At 42.7% G+C, this 16,413-nt stretch overlaps 1 pseudogene across 1 annotated transcript; it reads right to left on the bottom strand.

Annotated features, from left to right (window-relative positions):
* Positions 1-345: 345 nt before the first annotated feature.
* Positions 346-15,803, bottom strand: LOC308155983 (F-box only protein 39-like; annotated as a pseudogene). The gene is made up of 8 exons (XR_013938022.1): positions 15,656-15,803; positions 11,167-11,207; positions 10,465-10,607; positions 9,912-10,273; positions 8,519-8,695; positions 946-3,655; positions 706-764; positions 346-579 (listed from the first exon to the last, which is right to left on the bottom strand). The product of XR_013938022.1 is annotated as an F-box only protein 39-like (transcript).
* Between the last annotated feature and the right edge of the window lie 610 nt (positions 15,804-16,413).

Here is a 16,413-nt window from a genome sequence, read left to right as displayed (position 1 = left end):
GTTAATTATCAGGCAGGCTCATAGACATACAACAATGTCATTTCTTCAGAGATAAGAAGAACAGGGAACATTCCATCGCGAGTGAAGCGAGCAAGCGGGAAAAAATTGGCCTCCTCAATTCTGGAAGTCACCAGCCTCCACTGCAATAGCTGGTTAACCACCCTAATCACTCCCTCAAGACAACCACACCCTCAAGACAACCACTCCCCCATTACACTACCTGTCATTACCTACCTGTCATCTGTCAGTGGGGTTGTCAGCTAACCCTCAGGAAGCAAAATTGCAGGGCTGACATGTTTAAATAGCTAAATAATAATAATAATAATAATAATTCAAGATTCATGATTCATCATCATTTTATTGCCATGTGTGCCAAAAGTTTATTACATCCCATTACAAGTACAAGAGAGTAAAATTCATGGCAATGGAAAAAATTAGGCAAGATACAATTGAGCAATACAATAATAGAATGGTAAAGAATAATAATGTTGTCCGTGTGCATGCATTTATCATTATAGTCCATAAAGCATCTAGTGGGACTTCGGCGTAGTTCCTTCCCATCCCATCTGGGCATCAAAGCTGTAATAAAAAAAGAAGACAGTACATTTCAAATGATTGCCCACTGTTACCAACACCACTTTTACGAAATAGCCTACTACTATCTTCATAAAATAGAATTGCTTATACAATGACAATGACAAATACCTGAAGTGCTGGTGACTCTCATCAAGGTGTCATCTCTCAGAACCTCTCACCTCCTCATTCTGTAACACAAATTTCAGGTCAGAGGTGTGGACTCTTCTCTAGTGTAGGTTTTCCATAGACTCAGTGTACTGTACTTGTACTGAAGTAGGCTAGTGAAATCATTTCAATTCACAGTATTATTCTACAGCAAATCTACATATCAATGAATTAATCATTCTTTTTGATTCCACATAACATTACCAGTTTTTCCTGGCTCAAAATGAGGCGGAGGTGGTACCAGTGGTGTTTGACATCGGGGGGGACCCATGAAGCGGGGCTGTCTGGGGGTCCTTAAACGAGCATCAAAAACTTAATTTCTTGCATTCTGGTGAATTGATATGCACCAATTTGTGACATTTCGGCATCAACTTATGCGGCTTAGTACCGCAATTGCAGTTAGAAATGACAGAAATCCACCGTAGAAAATATGACTGTCAGAGTTTTGTCAAGAGCTGGAGACGGCTAGAAATATGACGGAGGCCGCCTCAAAATTCTCTATGCAGGAAAAACCCTGATTACCGTTCATTACAAAAGCATTTACTTTTTCTATAATCTATTACATCTCTAACAAAGCTACCTATCTAGCTAACAAGCTAACACTTGTTTAGCTAGCTGGTACACACACACACACTAAAATGGTGCATGAAACATACTGTACAGTATGTTGCATGTTTAGTAGGTCTGCAACAAATTTATTTATTCATTATGTTTTATCTTTGACAACGTATTTCTTCCTCCCACCATCTCATTAGTTTTGTAGAGGGGTGGCATAATTGTGGTGAGCAGTTTCAGTGGTCTGATAACTGATGCTAACAACGGCGCTATCTACCTCACAAAACAACAAATAACTGTTTGGCTATCCTAAGTAAACAACACAAAATCCTAGTATACAACACATGTAACTCACTAAAACTTACCCAAGAACACAGCAGAAGGTCTGTCTGCAGACGAATGTCCCATGAAAGTGAACTGATGTGGAGATCAATGTCTGAAATCCTTGTCATCGTCAGATTCGGAGTTCGGAGTTCCCGTTATGTATAGTCCAATATGAAGGAGTTCACTAATTGCCCACTGTCGATATTTCTAGCGGCTTCATAAATTCGGTTTATAGCATTAGCTAGAGCATCCGCATCCATCTTGTAAATTTGTCAACAGGTCCAGATGGCTACTTAAATACAGCTGGAGTGGGCGTGGCTACACACACTGCCACAATAATACGAATAATACCCCCCACCCGACTTTGCTAACTAAATGTAGGTATTTAGTGAATGTAAAACTGTTGGATATGATATCGAGTGGGTTCTTCATCGCTTCGTTTGTCGTCCTATGCCAAAAACCGGAAAACACATTTTTTCACAACAAGACTTGTTTGGCTCGATTGTGAGGTTTCACAATTGCAGAGATGGGGACCTATTAATCAAACCCTGTCACATATGCGCTAAAAGTTAGATGGAAACAGATTTGCCGAATAAACTCTGAGGTAGTGAACATTCAACTCAATTGACTCAACCCGGGTATGAAAACATGTCTGCTAAACAAGATGGCAAACAGCAAAGAAATGCCACAATATACCAGGACTTAAGAAACGAGATGCTCAACAAAGGCTTTGACAAACCCTGGCCCATTTTAGTGGAAGTCTGAAGCAGGGAAGAGTCTACAGATAGTATGTTTACAGATAGTAGGGTCCAAAACCAAAATTCTGTGACCACTCTCTGGCTAACATGTTTTGATGACTTCTAGGGACCTTTTATTAAAAATGTAGCCTCCAGGTCCCTAAGGCGAGACATGGCAGGTGAATAGGGTAATTTTTAACTAATAGATATCACTATGAAACTTCCCCAGTTAATCACTTACATTAAGACAATTATTTTTTGTATTACAAGTTCTTCTATGTTTAATTACGCAAATGAGGCGTTACCTAATTAAATATGCACTCATTTGCATAACATTAAAGAACTTCAATCTGAACATTGGATAAAGCCACCTTAACAATTCTTGTTTCATCTTGTTGACATATTTGAGTCAAAGGCAAGCATTTTAAGAGGGGGCTGCGCTGCTTGTGGTCTACTGCAGGGATGGAACATACTCAACGAAAGGAGCCAGGACATGACTCTTGATTTTTCAAGAATAACTGGCAATATATAATTAGTTTAAAAGTCCAACATATTATTATTATTATTATTATTATTATTATTATGTAGCAGTCCTAGATTGCCAGTATCATGTTTAATGTTTCACTCCCAGACACCGGAGAAAATCCAGTATAATTTAGCGCGTGGCCGGGCAAGGTCCGTTGTGGAACAAGCTAGGCATGTTGAAGGGGAGATAGACAGCTCCGGAGGGATATAAAAAAGACTGAAATACAATCATAAACATCAGTTCCCTTTAAATCTTGAATTAAACTAATTTTCTCGGCTGATAACAACATCGTTAATTGTATTACGAGCCACTTGCATGAATTACAGTATAGCCAGTGCGGCTCACATGCCTGTAATAACTCTGCATAACCAGTAGGTAATGTGCGTACCTGATGTAGAGCTACAATAGTTTCCACGGTTAAATTGATTCACGTTGAAATTGTATAAATCACTACGTTGACGTGGTTTTCTACGTACGACACGGGTAAGATCCAATTTAATCCAAAGTACTTTCTATAAATGAGGCCCCTGGCGTTCATTTTGCTATATTTATAGCAACTTTAATACAATAAGTGATTTTTGAAGGATTGTAAAAGCAATGTGGAGGAGGATTCTATGTAGCAGCAGAAGTGTCTTCTGTGCGTTCAGAGCATGGGGTAAGATATGGAAAAGTAGTTGAGCTCCGAGGTGATGAGCTGTCTGTAACGAGAATAGATGTCCTCCAGCTGTTCGTCCTCATCCTGTGTGTCGTAGTTGTTGGTGTAGATCCTCACCTGGAACACACGTACACAGTTTATAAACCACGTGAACTGGTCACATTGTTGCACTTACGCAGTTTAATATGAACCACACTGAGGTCAGTTTCACAAGTAGTACAAAACCATAATAAGAGAGTAACAATTGCAGATCAATCTTCTGTGCGTAAACCAATGAAATGGGTTAAATTAACAACTCTGGGGCCTCATTTATAAAAAAGTACTTGAGCGTCATCTTTGACTTTCACGTAAGCACATTTTTCTAAACGGATGTAAGCATTATTTATAAAACGGGCTGAGATGGTTTAAAGTTGCGTACGTGCTTCCTTCTATAAATACCAACGCAGGTAAAATGAAAGCAGGTGAATGAGGCTTGTATTAACGCCCTGTGATAGCGACTCAATTATAGCGGCTGAATTAAGACAAGTGCTATAATATAGGGTAGGGCGTTCGTCTGGAAGTGGGAGAGGGTAGAGTAGGGTGGCTTCTCGGTAAATTGCATTTGTAACGTTTGATCATGACAACTAACCAGGCACATGCTTATACTCTACTCAAGTTGTAAAAGAAAATCAGGGGAGGTGGTGGATTTTATCATAAGAGGACAATTTTAGCATCCCCTCAGCGTCAGTGACTTCAGTGTCAGTAACTTGGTAAAAATGTCATTGCATGTGTCCCAGTGAGCAATAGACGTCTTTTCAACCTCGCGTCTACGCTTGGCCATCATATAAACCAGCTATATTACGGCTATATTTTCTACTTATCTTAAATGCATTAAAACCGTTATTAAACCCCTCTAAACTGTCAGAATACGTCCCAGACGTCATGTAGTATGAGATTCATATAGTCTAGCATAGTTATCCTAGCAGAAGTGGTGGTTTAAATTGCGTCTATACGTCGCTGTCCTTTAACCCAGATAAATGCGGTCTGTGTCTAAACCTGTTTTAGTCTAGCAGCACGTTGAGTTTAAATTAATACCCTAAACGCCTGTAGATTGTCAAAATATGTACCAGACCGTCATTTAGTCTGAGATTCCATGTAGTCTAGCATAGTTATTCATGCAGAAGAGGTGGTTTAAATTGCGTCTATACATCGCTGTCCTTTAACCCAGCTAAATGCGGTCTGTGTCTAAACATTTTCTACTTATCTTAAATGCATTAAAACCGTTATTAAACCCCTCTAAACTGTCAGAATACGTCCCAGACGAGTTGATACATCCACACACGCACGTTTGACAGCTGACCCCACAAAACTTCTCTCTGGTGCAAACAATATGTGTGCTGGGCTGGCGCTGGCAAAAAAGTATCAAAACTCGAAAGGTTCGATACAATTGGATGTATCAACTCGTCTGGGACGTATTCTGACAGTTTAGAGGGATTTAATAACGGTGGGAATAGTACTCGGACGTTTGACAAACTGTTCGGCACGTATCGGACACTAAAAAGAGTCGTTCAAAAAGATTAGTTCGTTCATTTTCGCCCATCACTAATCGACACAGCTAGCCCTTCTTGCCATGAAGCGTTTATTCGCTAGGCTATAACAGGTCAAAACAACTAGACCAAACGGCAGCAAACACAAATCAATAACAGGTCACGTCGACCTTAAATAATAAGTGTACCAGTGTACAATAACTAACAGCTAACTCTTACAGTAACATGTGGCCTGTGTTTTTTGCAGTTCAATTAAAATGAGCATTATTACAAAACATTTAAAACACAGTGGACGTGAAAATGGCGGATCATTTGCATTCCGTTCATAACAAATGATAAATTCCACACGATTTATTTGATAGCACATCAGTGATGCAGTGACGTTGAACTACAACAAAGAGGCTGAGAACTACAACGACCGTCTACCTACCCGCGGGCACTCATGGAACTACTACACTGCGCCTGCGCACAGCCAGCAAACGGTCGCGCGCAAGATTTGAATGTTGTTGGCCAGAGATTTTACCGTCATAATATTAATACCTATTTTAATGGATTTTAATGGAACTATGTAGAAAACTATGTCTAACCTGTCGAGGTCAGAATTGGTTTCATCATCTGAGAGCAATGTGTCCGTTTCTAGTCAAACTAGTAACAGAAGTTTGCGAGTGGAAGAAAGAAGAAAGAACGAGGCTGACCCGTTCCTGTCTGCGCTGCAGTACCTCTCCCAGGGTGAGCTAGCTAGTTCAGCTATACTAACATTTATCTACTCTTTTTATCAACATTTATCAAGTCTTTCGGCTTAGCATTGGCTTGTTTGCTTTTTCTATATGTCAACATTGTGGAGTTATATAACTTCCAAGACCACTCTGTCTTCTTGTTTTTAACTAGCTAGCTATTTTTGGCTAAATATACCTTCCGGCATCATCACTAAAGTAGGTGGATGCGTCCAAAACAAAAGCCTTATATTTGACATGAAGACCTCTATACCCGTATAGTAAGTTAATAACCTCTATACCGGTATAGTACTATAACTAGTAACAACATTGTCAATGAGGTAATTACATGGCTATATGGAGTTTTATCAGTTTGTGTTAAGTGGTTTGTACTCTGTGAAGCGCTGTGCAGACCAGCTGTCTTCAGTGCTCACAGACATCTGATCTTCAACACACATCAAACCTGGTTAAATGCATTAGAATTTTCCACTTATGAATTCGATTCCAATTTAGAACTTTGATCTCTGTACTGTAGGCCGCCATGTTGTTGTTGATCAGGCCTGCACCGTCATCAGCTAACTTGACTTGATCAAAAATGTGTGCACTAAAGGTTTGTTGTCTATAGCAACGGCTTCAACTCTACTATCCATACACGGGGGTCTAGGGTGGGTGGTAGCATACTACAGATTATTTTGTGGCGAGTGTCAAACATTTGCTCACTATAGGAACAAGAGCTACAGGGAACCAGACATTCAAGCATATTACATTTTCTTTGGCACATAGTAGGCAATCCACAATTTATCTGGCTCTTTACTCTTGCTTTTTAAAGTTTTAAATGGGATTCTTCTGTGAAAATAACTTTTCTTTTGCTTTATTTAATTACAGAAGCTGTCATGAACCTAAAAAAGGTCACAGAGGTGGAGGCAAGGGCGAGCATTGGAGATCACCTGAAGCAGGCCCCAGGCAGAACGGGCGGTGCTGGCTACAGAAAGAATAACCCAACCTAAATGTTGTCTCCCTAACTGTTAATAAATACTATTATGTTGTATGTAATGTTCCTATTTCATTGTTAATATTTAATATTCTTATTTCCTTATTTATATTTCGTATTTACTATTTCCCTAAATAAATACATGTTCCTATTCATATTTCCTTATTTATATTTACTTATTACTCATGAAAATTGTATTTGTCTACTTATACTAAGTGTTTAAACGTCTAGGCTATAACAAAGCTAAATTGATGTGAAATTGGAAATTGAAACGTCTGTTTAAACTGCATTTCAACAGCTATATATAGTCTGCCGTTGAAATGCCTATAGAAACAGTCGTTTCAATTTCACCTCCATTAGGCTTTGTTTTAGCCTAGACGTTTAAACACCGGTGTTTCAATGTCTAGGTTATAATTAAGCTAAATTTAGGCTAAATTGGAAATTGAAACAACGTCTATGTTTAGACGTTGAAATGCCGTTGAAACATAGAAAGGGAAACAACGTCTATGTTTCAACGGCATTTCAACGTCTAAACATAGACGTTTTTTAAATTTCCAATTTGGCCTATATTTAGCCTCGATTTGGCCTAGACGTCTACGGGCCATTTAGACGTTGTTTAGACGTCTAATCAACGTAAAATTGCTCACTGGGGTGCGTGCCCCCTCGCACCTTGAAATAGCAGTAATACCACGTTCATTGATAAAATGACATTAAGTATGGAAAGAGGGGGGCGATTTTGACTGTTTTTATTTCTGGGGGGATGCCATCCCCCCTCAACTCGAGTGCTGCTTATACTGTAATAATATAATGGTCTTATTCTTATCAGGTGGTCTTATTCTTATATGGCTGCTCACTCCCAGACACCGGAGAAAATCCAGTATAATTTAGCGCATGGCCGGGCAAGGTCCGTTGTGGAACGCACTCGGCATGTTGAAGGGGAGATAGACAGCTACGGAGGGATATAAAGGAAGACTGAAATACAATCATAAACATCAGTTCCTTTTAAATCTTGAATTAAACAATTTTTTTCGGCTGATAACAACATCGTTAATTTTATTACGAGCCACTTGCATGAATTACACTAGGCAGTGCGGCTCACATGCCTGTAATAACTCTGCATAACCAGTAGGTAATGTGCGTAAGCAAGTTGAATACTCGACGTCGAGCTACGATCGTTTCCACGATCAAATTGACTCACGTTGAAATTGTATAAATCACTACGTTGACGTGGTTTTCTACGTACGACACGGGTAAGATCAAAATTTGATCTAAGCTTGTTCTATAAATGAGGCCCCTGGTCTAGGAGAGAAGTGGCTCTGGATTGTCAAAAGAGATAAAGTACTACTTTAGGAAGCTGACTCCTGGGCTGGTTACATTAATACACATGCAGTGTATAAACCATGGCAGACGTTGCTCAATAAAACATATTCCAAACACATCAAATGTCCTCAGTTGTTTTAACCCACAGTGGCATTCTGCGAAGATTCAGATCACGTTTGAGTTTGCCTGTTTTTACATTAAAGGGGCAATCAGGGATTGGTACAACAAATGTTAGACTTTTAGATTAATTATATATAGCTATTGATTAAGAATATAACTTATAACAGCTTATGATGGCATTCCTGGCTGGGTTTAGGACGGGCGTTAGACCACTGACCCTGGTCTCGCCAGACTCATCAACAATAAGCCTGGATTTTCCTTTAGCGACGTTGGTGGAATACCCCCCAGGTCAAGCTGCGGTCTGACCCACCTTGATGGTTCTGAGTATGGTCTTCTTGTCCAGGCGTTTCTGCAGCAGCTGGTCCAGGAAGCTGATGTCCAGGTAGGCCCAGACCTTGAGGTAGACCAGCCTGGAGCACATCAGAACCAGCGCCAGCAGCTCCTCGTCCACCGACTCGTGGCTGTTGTTCAGGTCCAGGGTCAGCTTCTGAAGGGAGGTATAACAACCACAACAATGACACCACTACATTAAATATATTTCTAGGACCCCTAGGAGCCTGAACAGGAAAGGGACATCAGGGGAGGCTAGTGGAGGTAGAAATCGGGCTCATTGTAATGCATGGAACAAAATGAGGAATGGTATGAAACACCTCATTCCACATTCAATAACACCCCTATAGCATTATCAACACTCCACTGCTGACTGCTACTGTGTATTGACAGAGCAGAGCATACCATAATATGCTTAATATGTGAGGTACTATATTATAGTACAACACTTTGCCCGGCTGCCCTCGAAAAGGCGGTACAGGACCATGGCCGCAAGGACAAACAGACTGACGCTCAGCTTCTACCCCAGGGCCATCCAGGCCCTGAACACAGCAAAGACCTAGGTTCTGGGCCCTGGACAGTCTGGACGGATTGATGGCAGCTGCTGGATTGAAAAAATCAGGTGTAGTGCTGAGGCACAAATGTGTACATTTCAAGCCTGCAAACTGCGACACTTTAAATGAATGTGCAATAACACTATGTGCAATATGACAACCCTAGTCGTTTTATCTGTACAGTATAGTATAGTGGATAGTGTACATAGCCTTTATTTATGTAAACTAGCTCCTTTCCCTTCTTGTTTTTTTTGTTTTTTTTTCTCTTTCCTAGCACCAGGGGAGCCACCCCTCCCAAATGTCGTTGTTTGGTACCTGTACTATAGCAATGACAATAAAGACCAATCATTCATTCATTCAAGAAACATCCTCATTCAAATCAACATTCCATGGTGGGTGTAGTGGCGGCCATCTTGTGGTCATCATTTGGAGGTTTTATCTCACAGCATTAATAACAACCAACTCAACTCAACTGACATCGGAATGTCCAGTAAAATGATGCTTGCTGTTAGTCTCGCCTCTGAATTAACTTCTCTCTGTGTTCTGCACCAGCAGCAATAATGGTTACCCTAGCAATTATGTATAACAATTGACAAGGTGTCAGTCTGAGGTACCATGTCCATTCTAAGAATATTAATAATGCTTATAATTGATTACATTTATAAAGCGCTTTAAAAAAAAGAAATAAACAACAACAACAAAAGCAAAACAAATACATAAAACCATGTCATAAAAGCAGCAATCAGAGTCTAACAAAGTCTAGCAGTATTATCATTATGAGTATTCTACTCGTTCTATTTCTATGGAGCCCTCCCTTACCTGTAGACAGTTGCTGTACCAGGGCACCAAGCTGCTCAGCGCTGGCTTAGCGCTCCAGTTCTGTTCACTGAAGTAGCTGGTGAGACTGAGTGACCTCAGAGGGATCTCTCTCAGCAAGATCTGACCCAGACGGTCCAGGTTCAGGATCCGCTCCACAGAGATCTGGACCTGCATGTCCGGGCAGGTGAGACCAGGAGTCGCCCCAGATCACCTGGACATGCGGCTCGTGGATGTGGCAGCGCAAGATGAAGGAGCGGAGGGAGCCGCCTCCGCAGAGGCTACGGCACGCCACGGCCAGGGCGGCGAGCAGCTGGTTGCACAGGCAGGTGTAGCTGAGGGTGAGGGTGGAGAGGCCCCGGAACCTGGGCAACATCAAATCAAGGTGCGTTTTAAAGACCGCAACAAGTATGTGTGTGTTTGCAGGCCAGGCACATATGCACAGTTGCACACACACAAGTCAAAAAAGAGTAGCTAATAAACAAGAGTATGTAGGAGCCACTCAAACACACACACACACACACACACACACGCACACACCCACACCCACACCCACTTGTTGATGACCTGTGTGAAGCCCGGACTAATGTAGAAGAAGTCCTCCAGGTTGAGGGTGGCGATCCCGGGCCTCCGCCCCAGGTGGACATGCTGCTGGGCAGCCGCCACCGCCTCCAGAACCTCCAGGCCCTGGGCCAATAACTGGGGCTAGTATGACCTACGCATTTAATCGGTCAGCAATTTCTTGCCAAACCATTTCCCTCGCCTTGTTAATTGCGGCAGTATTGCACTATTTTACATCTTATTTTTCCGTCTTCATAAAAATAAATAATTCAGAATGCTGCGCAAATGTAGTACCCCTGCAGAGTGGAGTATCTTCATTTCGACAGATCGACACTTCAGGGCTTTTTATGTCTGCGTGCACGCACCCATATCGAAGATTTGTAAGCCTGTCTTCTGTGAACACTGATGACACAAGGCTGATCCTCGTTCGAGGAATCACCTGAGGCTTGAATTCCAATCTCGAGTTGCCTGAGCGCCGCATTTATTTATATCGCCGCTATACTGATCCATCTTTAGTGGAATGGGGCCCAGGTGTTACTAGTCCTGGTACTAAGTAGTATTAAGTATTACGAACTTGATCAACCCAAAGCTTCAAACCCAAAGCCTCTCTCAAGGCCATTTCTGTACCAGTAGAGGCTGGTTGAGGTAGACCATCTCTGTACCAGTAGAGGCTGGTTGAGGTAGACCATCTCTGTACCAGTAGAGGCTGGTTGAGGTAGACATTGGAGAACAGGCTCACTGTGACGCATGAAATGGAATGAGGAATGGTATCAAACACGTGTGTTCCATACCATTACTCATTCCATTCCATGCATCACAATGAGCCCGTCCTCCGATTTCTACCTCCACCCGCCTCCCCTGGACTCTCTCTATTTGACATCATATCCACCGGTTGTGACGTCTTCCTTCAGAGCACGCTCCCTCCTTTCATTTCAAGCTGACATGGATCTGACACTTAGCCTGAAAGAAACAGCACAAATAAAGAAAGATAAGTCAGTCCTGTTTGAAGCTTTATTCTAGGTGGTCATAAAACCAAACAAACGTTAGATACAGCACCTTGTAGCAGTATTGACTTGTGGTGATTGATATAATGGTTACAACTAATTCTTAGGTTATAACTGTGTAATTACCATGTGTGATTTCTTTATAGACATTATAACTACTATATCGCCCTGTCTGTCCCTGCTTCACACTTCATCTCAGACTCCCATTCCAACTCTGCGTTGCTACTGACTGGAATCAACTTCAAATGGACTTAAAACGTAGTCTTGTTCCTAGACATTTCCGCCCCAAAGGTCTGGTGGATCAACGTCATGTAGCCTTTGTAGTATATTTTACTTAAACACACACATGCATGGACTGTATATATGCTATGAAGGAATGCCTCCTGACTGTGGGGGCTAGGTTAAGGTATTTATGGCTGTTTGTTGGAAAGCCAAATGGTTAAGACAAAATGGAACCTGAAGTGACTGTATTATAATGGCTCCTATGATCTGTGACCTGCCCCCTGACTTTAGGCCAGAGTGACATCACAGGTGACTGCCCCATTTTCACACTCAGGTCACCAACTTCAGTAAAGGTGATAGGCTATTGTTTGCAACTGTATTTACATATCATTGTTTATAAATAAGGGAGTGGGCCCGAGGGGGACACTCTCTCTTCTCTCTGATCACCATGCATCTCTCTCTCTCTCTCTCTCTCTCTCTCTCTCTCTCTCTCTCTCTCTCTCTCTCTCTCTCTCTCTCTCTCTCTCTCTCTCTCTCTCTCTCTCTCTCTCTCTCTCTCTCTTCTCTTGATCACCCCAGCGCTCTCATCTCAGCACCTCCAGCTGCAGCCGTATTCTGTAACATGTGTACTTTGTTTAAATAAATAGTGTTAAACTCAGAACTGTTTTCGTGGTCCATATCCAACAAGATATTCTACAACAGATGGCAAGCCGACCCAGGAGAAATCAATAACCAGTGATTGTCTGCTACCCAACTCCATCCGTCCGTCTCTTCATAGTGTTTATGGAATATGAATTCCTATTTTGATAAAGTGTAACTGGACTATGAAGTCCTATTTGTAAATAAGAGAATTTGATAAACTGTGTCTGGCCTACAACGTGGGTCTTAAATAATAATTAATAATAATAATTAATTAAATTTATATAGCGCTTTTCCAAGGCTCAAAGACGCTGACAATATAGGATACACATATATGGGAGACACAAAAACAACAAGTAACAACAACGAGTAACATGGAACACAGAGTCAGCGAACGGGGAGGGGGGGGGGTGGTATAGAGTCCGGTGTTGGTGTTGCTGGGAGCCTCGATGGATGTGGCGGCGGCAGAGTGTAGGTGAGACGAGAGAAGGGCAGGGGGAGGTGGGGGCAGGTGGGATGGCCGGGAGTCCAGGGCAAAACGACAGGCGGTGCCGCCGTTGCCGTTGTCGTCGGTATTGCCAGCCTGGGACCGAACCCGCGCGGCCGGCCAGCCTAGCCGTGCCATGCCAGCGACCAAATCGCGCAGCAGTGAGTGAAGGCTGGGAAGGACCGACACCCCCGAACCGGGGAGGGAGCGGTGGCTACCTCCCGGGACGAGGGTAGTAGCACAGCACGGCCGGGCCAGCGATGTCTGAGAGCGGCGCGCAGCGGGTCGGTCGGCAACACAGAGCCGGGGGACAGGAACGGTGAGGCGGTGAGTACTGCAGTCCGGTAGTGAAGGCGGTGAGTACTGCAGTCCGGTAATGAAGGCGGTGAGTACTGCAGTCCGGTAGTGAAGGCGGTGAGTATTGCAGTCCGGTAGTGAAGGCGGTGAGAGGCAGGAGATGGCGGGGTGGAAGGCAGCGGAGGTCGGCGGGACAGGATACAAAAAGGATAAGACAGGATACAAAAAGACAGGATACAAAAAGAGACAGGACAGGATACAAAAAGACAGGATACAAAAAGACAGGAGACAGGACCGGGAACAGAAGCGGCAGTCCCAACGCGGACGCCAGCGTGCTCTGAACCCGGAAAGACAACTACGGGAAACGCAACAGGACAAACAGGGCTTAACGCAGGACAAACAGGGCTTAAATCCATTGTCCATTGTCCTTTGTGTGCGGAGCAAAAACACGCACGCTCGAACACACACGCGCCTAAGAATTCATTGATCCCTCTTTAGGAAAAGAGGAAAAGGTGAATGTATTAAATACAATTTGAATGACATTTAATTTGGCAACTAGTTGTTTAACTACATTGAAAGATAATCTTGAAATTGCTGTGTTGTGAATATAACGCTATGAAAAGCAATGTCGTGTTGAAAAAATAGATTTAAGGCAGTCCAAAAGGCCGTGGTTTTTCTTCAAAAGGTAAGACAAAGGCTTGTTAAATGTCCCCCCCCCTCTGCCTTCTGGCCTCTTTTCTCTCCTCTCAGTTCATTTTCAAATACACGCGCGTTCACACACACACGCGCGTCCGCACTCGTACACACATACACGCATTCATTCAAACATACAGACACGCTCCTGTAAGAAGGGAAACTGCATGTGATTGTTTCACTTCTCGTCTCGTACAGATAAAGAGAAAAGGGTACACATAGATTGTAGTATTTATAAAGATAAAGTGGATTGATCATCGGGGTATTTTAATAGTTTAAAGATACTGTTCTTAAACATTTATAGCGCTTACAGCGCGTCCTACACACGAACACGCATGCGCATTGAAGGCGCGAAGCGCATTCTATTCAAAAGGCGCATTCCACACAAGGAGAAAGCGCAACAATAGGTATTCAATTCACGAAAGTGAAGTCATTCATAAATTACACATTCTACTCTCTCCTTCAACCCCTCCCTGCGATAAAGTTGTGATCGCTGAATCACAAAAGTTTAAGCATTGTTTGTTAACTCTTTCACCACCAGAGTTTTCTGAAAAAGTTGCCAGCCAGCGCCAGCCTTTTTGATCATTTTGACTCATCTGAATACATCAGAAGAAAGAAGAGACCTTCTTCTTGCACACAAAAAAACAAGTTTGATTCTATCTTCTTCCTAGCATGTTCAGTGAACACTTCAATGTTGGTCATTTTCATTAAAAAACTACTTTTCGGACAAAAAACTGAGAAAACGTGTTTTTGTGGAAAAACTGTTTATTTTGACCCCCAAGAGTTTGACCCATTTGACACTATAAAACTATAATACACATAATGAATCTCATTGTAGGAGCCATTTAGTCCTACATGTTATGTTAATTTTCTAATATTCATTATGAACAGGATCAGTAGTAATGGATATTTTGAGAAGATAAAAGAATGTGTTTATTTTTATACATGTGACGCATTGAAAATAATCATGTAAACTTGCCTGTAAGGCAAGGCAAGTTTATTTGTATAGCACATTTCATACAACAGGGGCAATTCAAAGTGCTTTACATGTATTATTTAAAAATACAGCAAGAGGAGCATAGTAAGAAAATACAAATTACAATGAATAAAAGCAAATATAACAGGTAAATAGATAAAACAGTTAATAAGACAATGTAGCTGGTAGAAATATAAATACAATAAAATGATCTGATGTGTGTTACCTTGGACAGGGGAACGTGACCTTGCACTTCGGGTCCAATCTAGGTCTGAACCCGGGTCTGAATCTGAATCCGACAGGGGGGGGGGCTTGAAGGCTTAGCACTGTGCACTGTTTGATGTGTAAATAATTAGAATTAGTATAACACTAACTAAAGCTATATTCTCGCCCGCACCAGCTGGTAGAGATCTGTGTCTTACCTCTAGCAAGGGAATGTGACGAGTCACTGACTTGCATCCGACGAGGGGGTCCTGATGTTCCCGCTTCATTCACAGTGCCGCGCCTAATTCGTCTTCGACGCTTAGCACTGTGCACTGTTTGATGTGTAAATAATTAGAATTAGTATAACACTAGCTAAAACTATGTTATAAAACTAAGTTGTGCAGCAAACTCTTGGCTATGTACTGTTGACAAAATACATCCAACATCTAAATAGCAAAAAAGATCGTTTTAGTAATATTGTTACTAACGTCAGAACTGGAGCCATTTGCACATGAAGAGAGAGTCTCTAAAAGACTCACTTTTTCCCCCAAAACCGCCTCCGGTCTTGCCGACTTCAGAGGGATAACGTTTATAACGTTGACCCAACGTTACTGTATGATAATATTGCACATTGCTGTACTCTTTATTCAGTGAATTGTCTTACCTTGTCCATCATCTTCTACACCGCCGTTCCCCTGCGTCTCCGTCTTTCGCGTCACACTGTCCTCCGGCTCAAAGTCACTATTACGGTAGTAATGTAAATCGCCTGCCTCATCAAAAACCTGTCGGTCTGAGTCCCACAGTTTGGACATGACAAATTTAGCTATTTCAGCTGCTGAATAGCTTTTAGGCCGCGGCATCTTTGGGGAAAAAGTGGCGCGACTGTGATTTGATAATCCCGCTTATTACGCACTGGAAAACAGCTGCACAGTTTTCCTGAAAATTCCTGTTGGCTTCGTTCTTTGGCGTATGGGTAGTTGTTTTTCCTCTCCACTCCACCAGGCTCGGGGCCGAGGGGCTACCCTTTTACCACCCCGAGACCTGGTTGAGGGGCTCACCCGGGCTATATTTCTGGACACCCCCCCAGAAGCCACGTCATCGTCTCGTCATCTAATTCCGACAGACCATGCATCCCGTTGGGTGGGTGGTACACCGGGCAATCCAGGATAACATGGTCTGCGGTTTGGTCCTCTGCGCCACACTCGCACGACGCATTTGGGGCCAAGCCCCATCTGTGCATTGATGAGCGGAAACGCCCGACGCCGGTCCGGAGACGATTGAGCCTCACTCAGGGTAGCCTTGGCAAGTCCATCCCGAGGGGCTCAGGGCCGGCGACTGGGATGTGGTAGCGGAGTTTGGAGGTGTTAGCCTCCCACTCCGCGCGCCACATATAATCCGCCCATCCTGCCGCACTGATGTTGA

Source organism: Nansenia antarctica, assembly GCF_963989245.1.
Source record: "Nansenia antarctica genome assembly, chromosome: 4".
In the NCBI taxonomy this organism is placed as follows: Eukaryota; Metazoa; Chordata; class Actinopteri; order Argentiniformes; family Microstomatidae; genus Nansenia; species Nansenia antarctica.
This window is presented reverse-complemented; position numbering and strand designations above follow the sequence as displayed.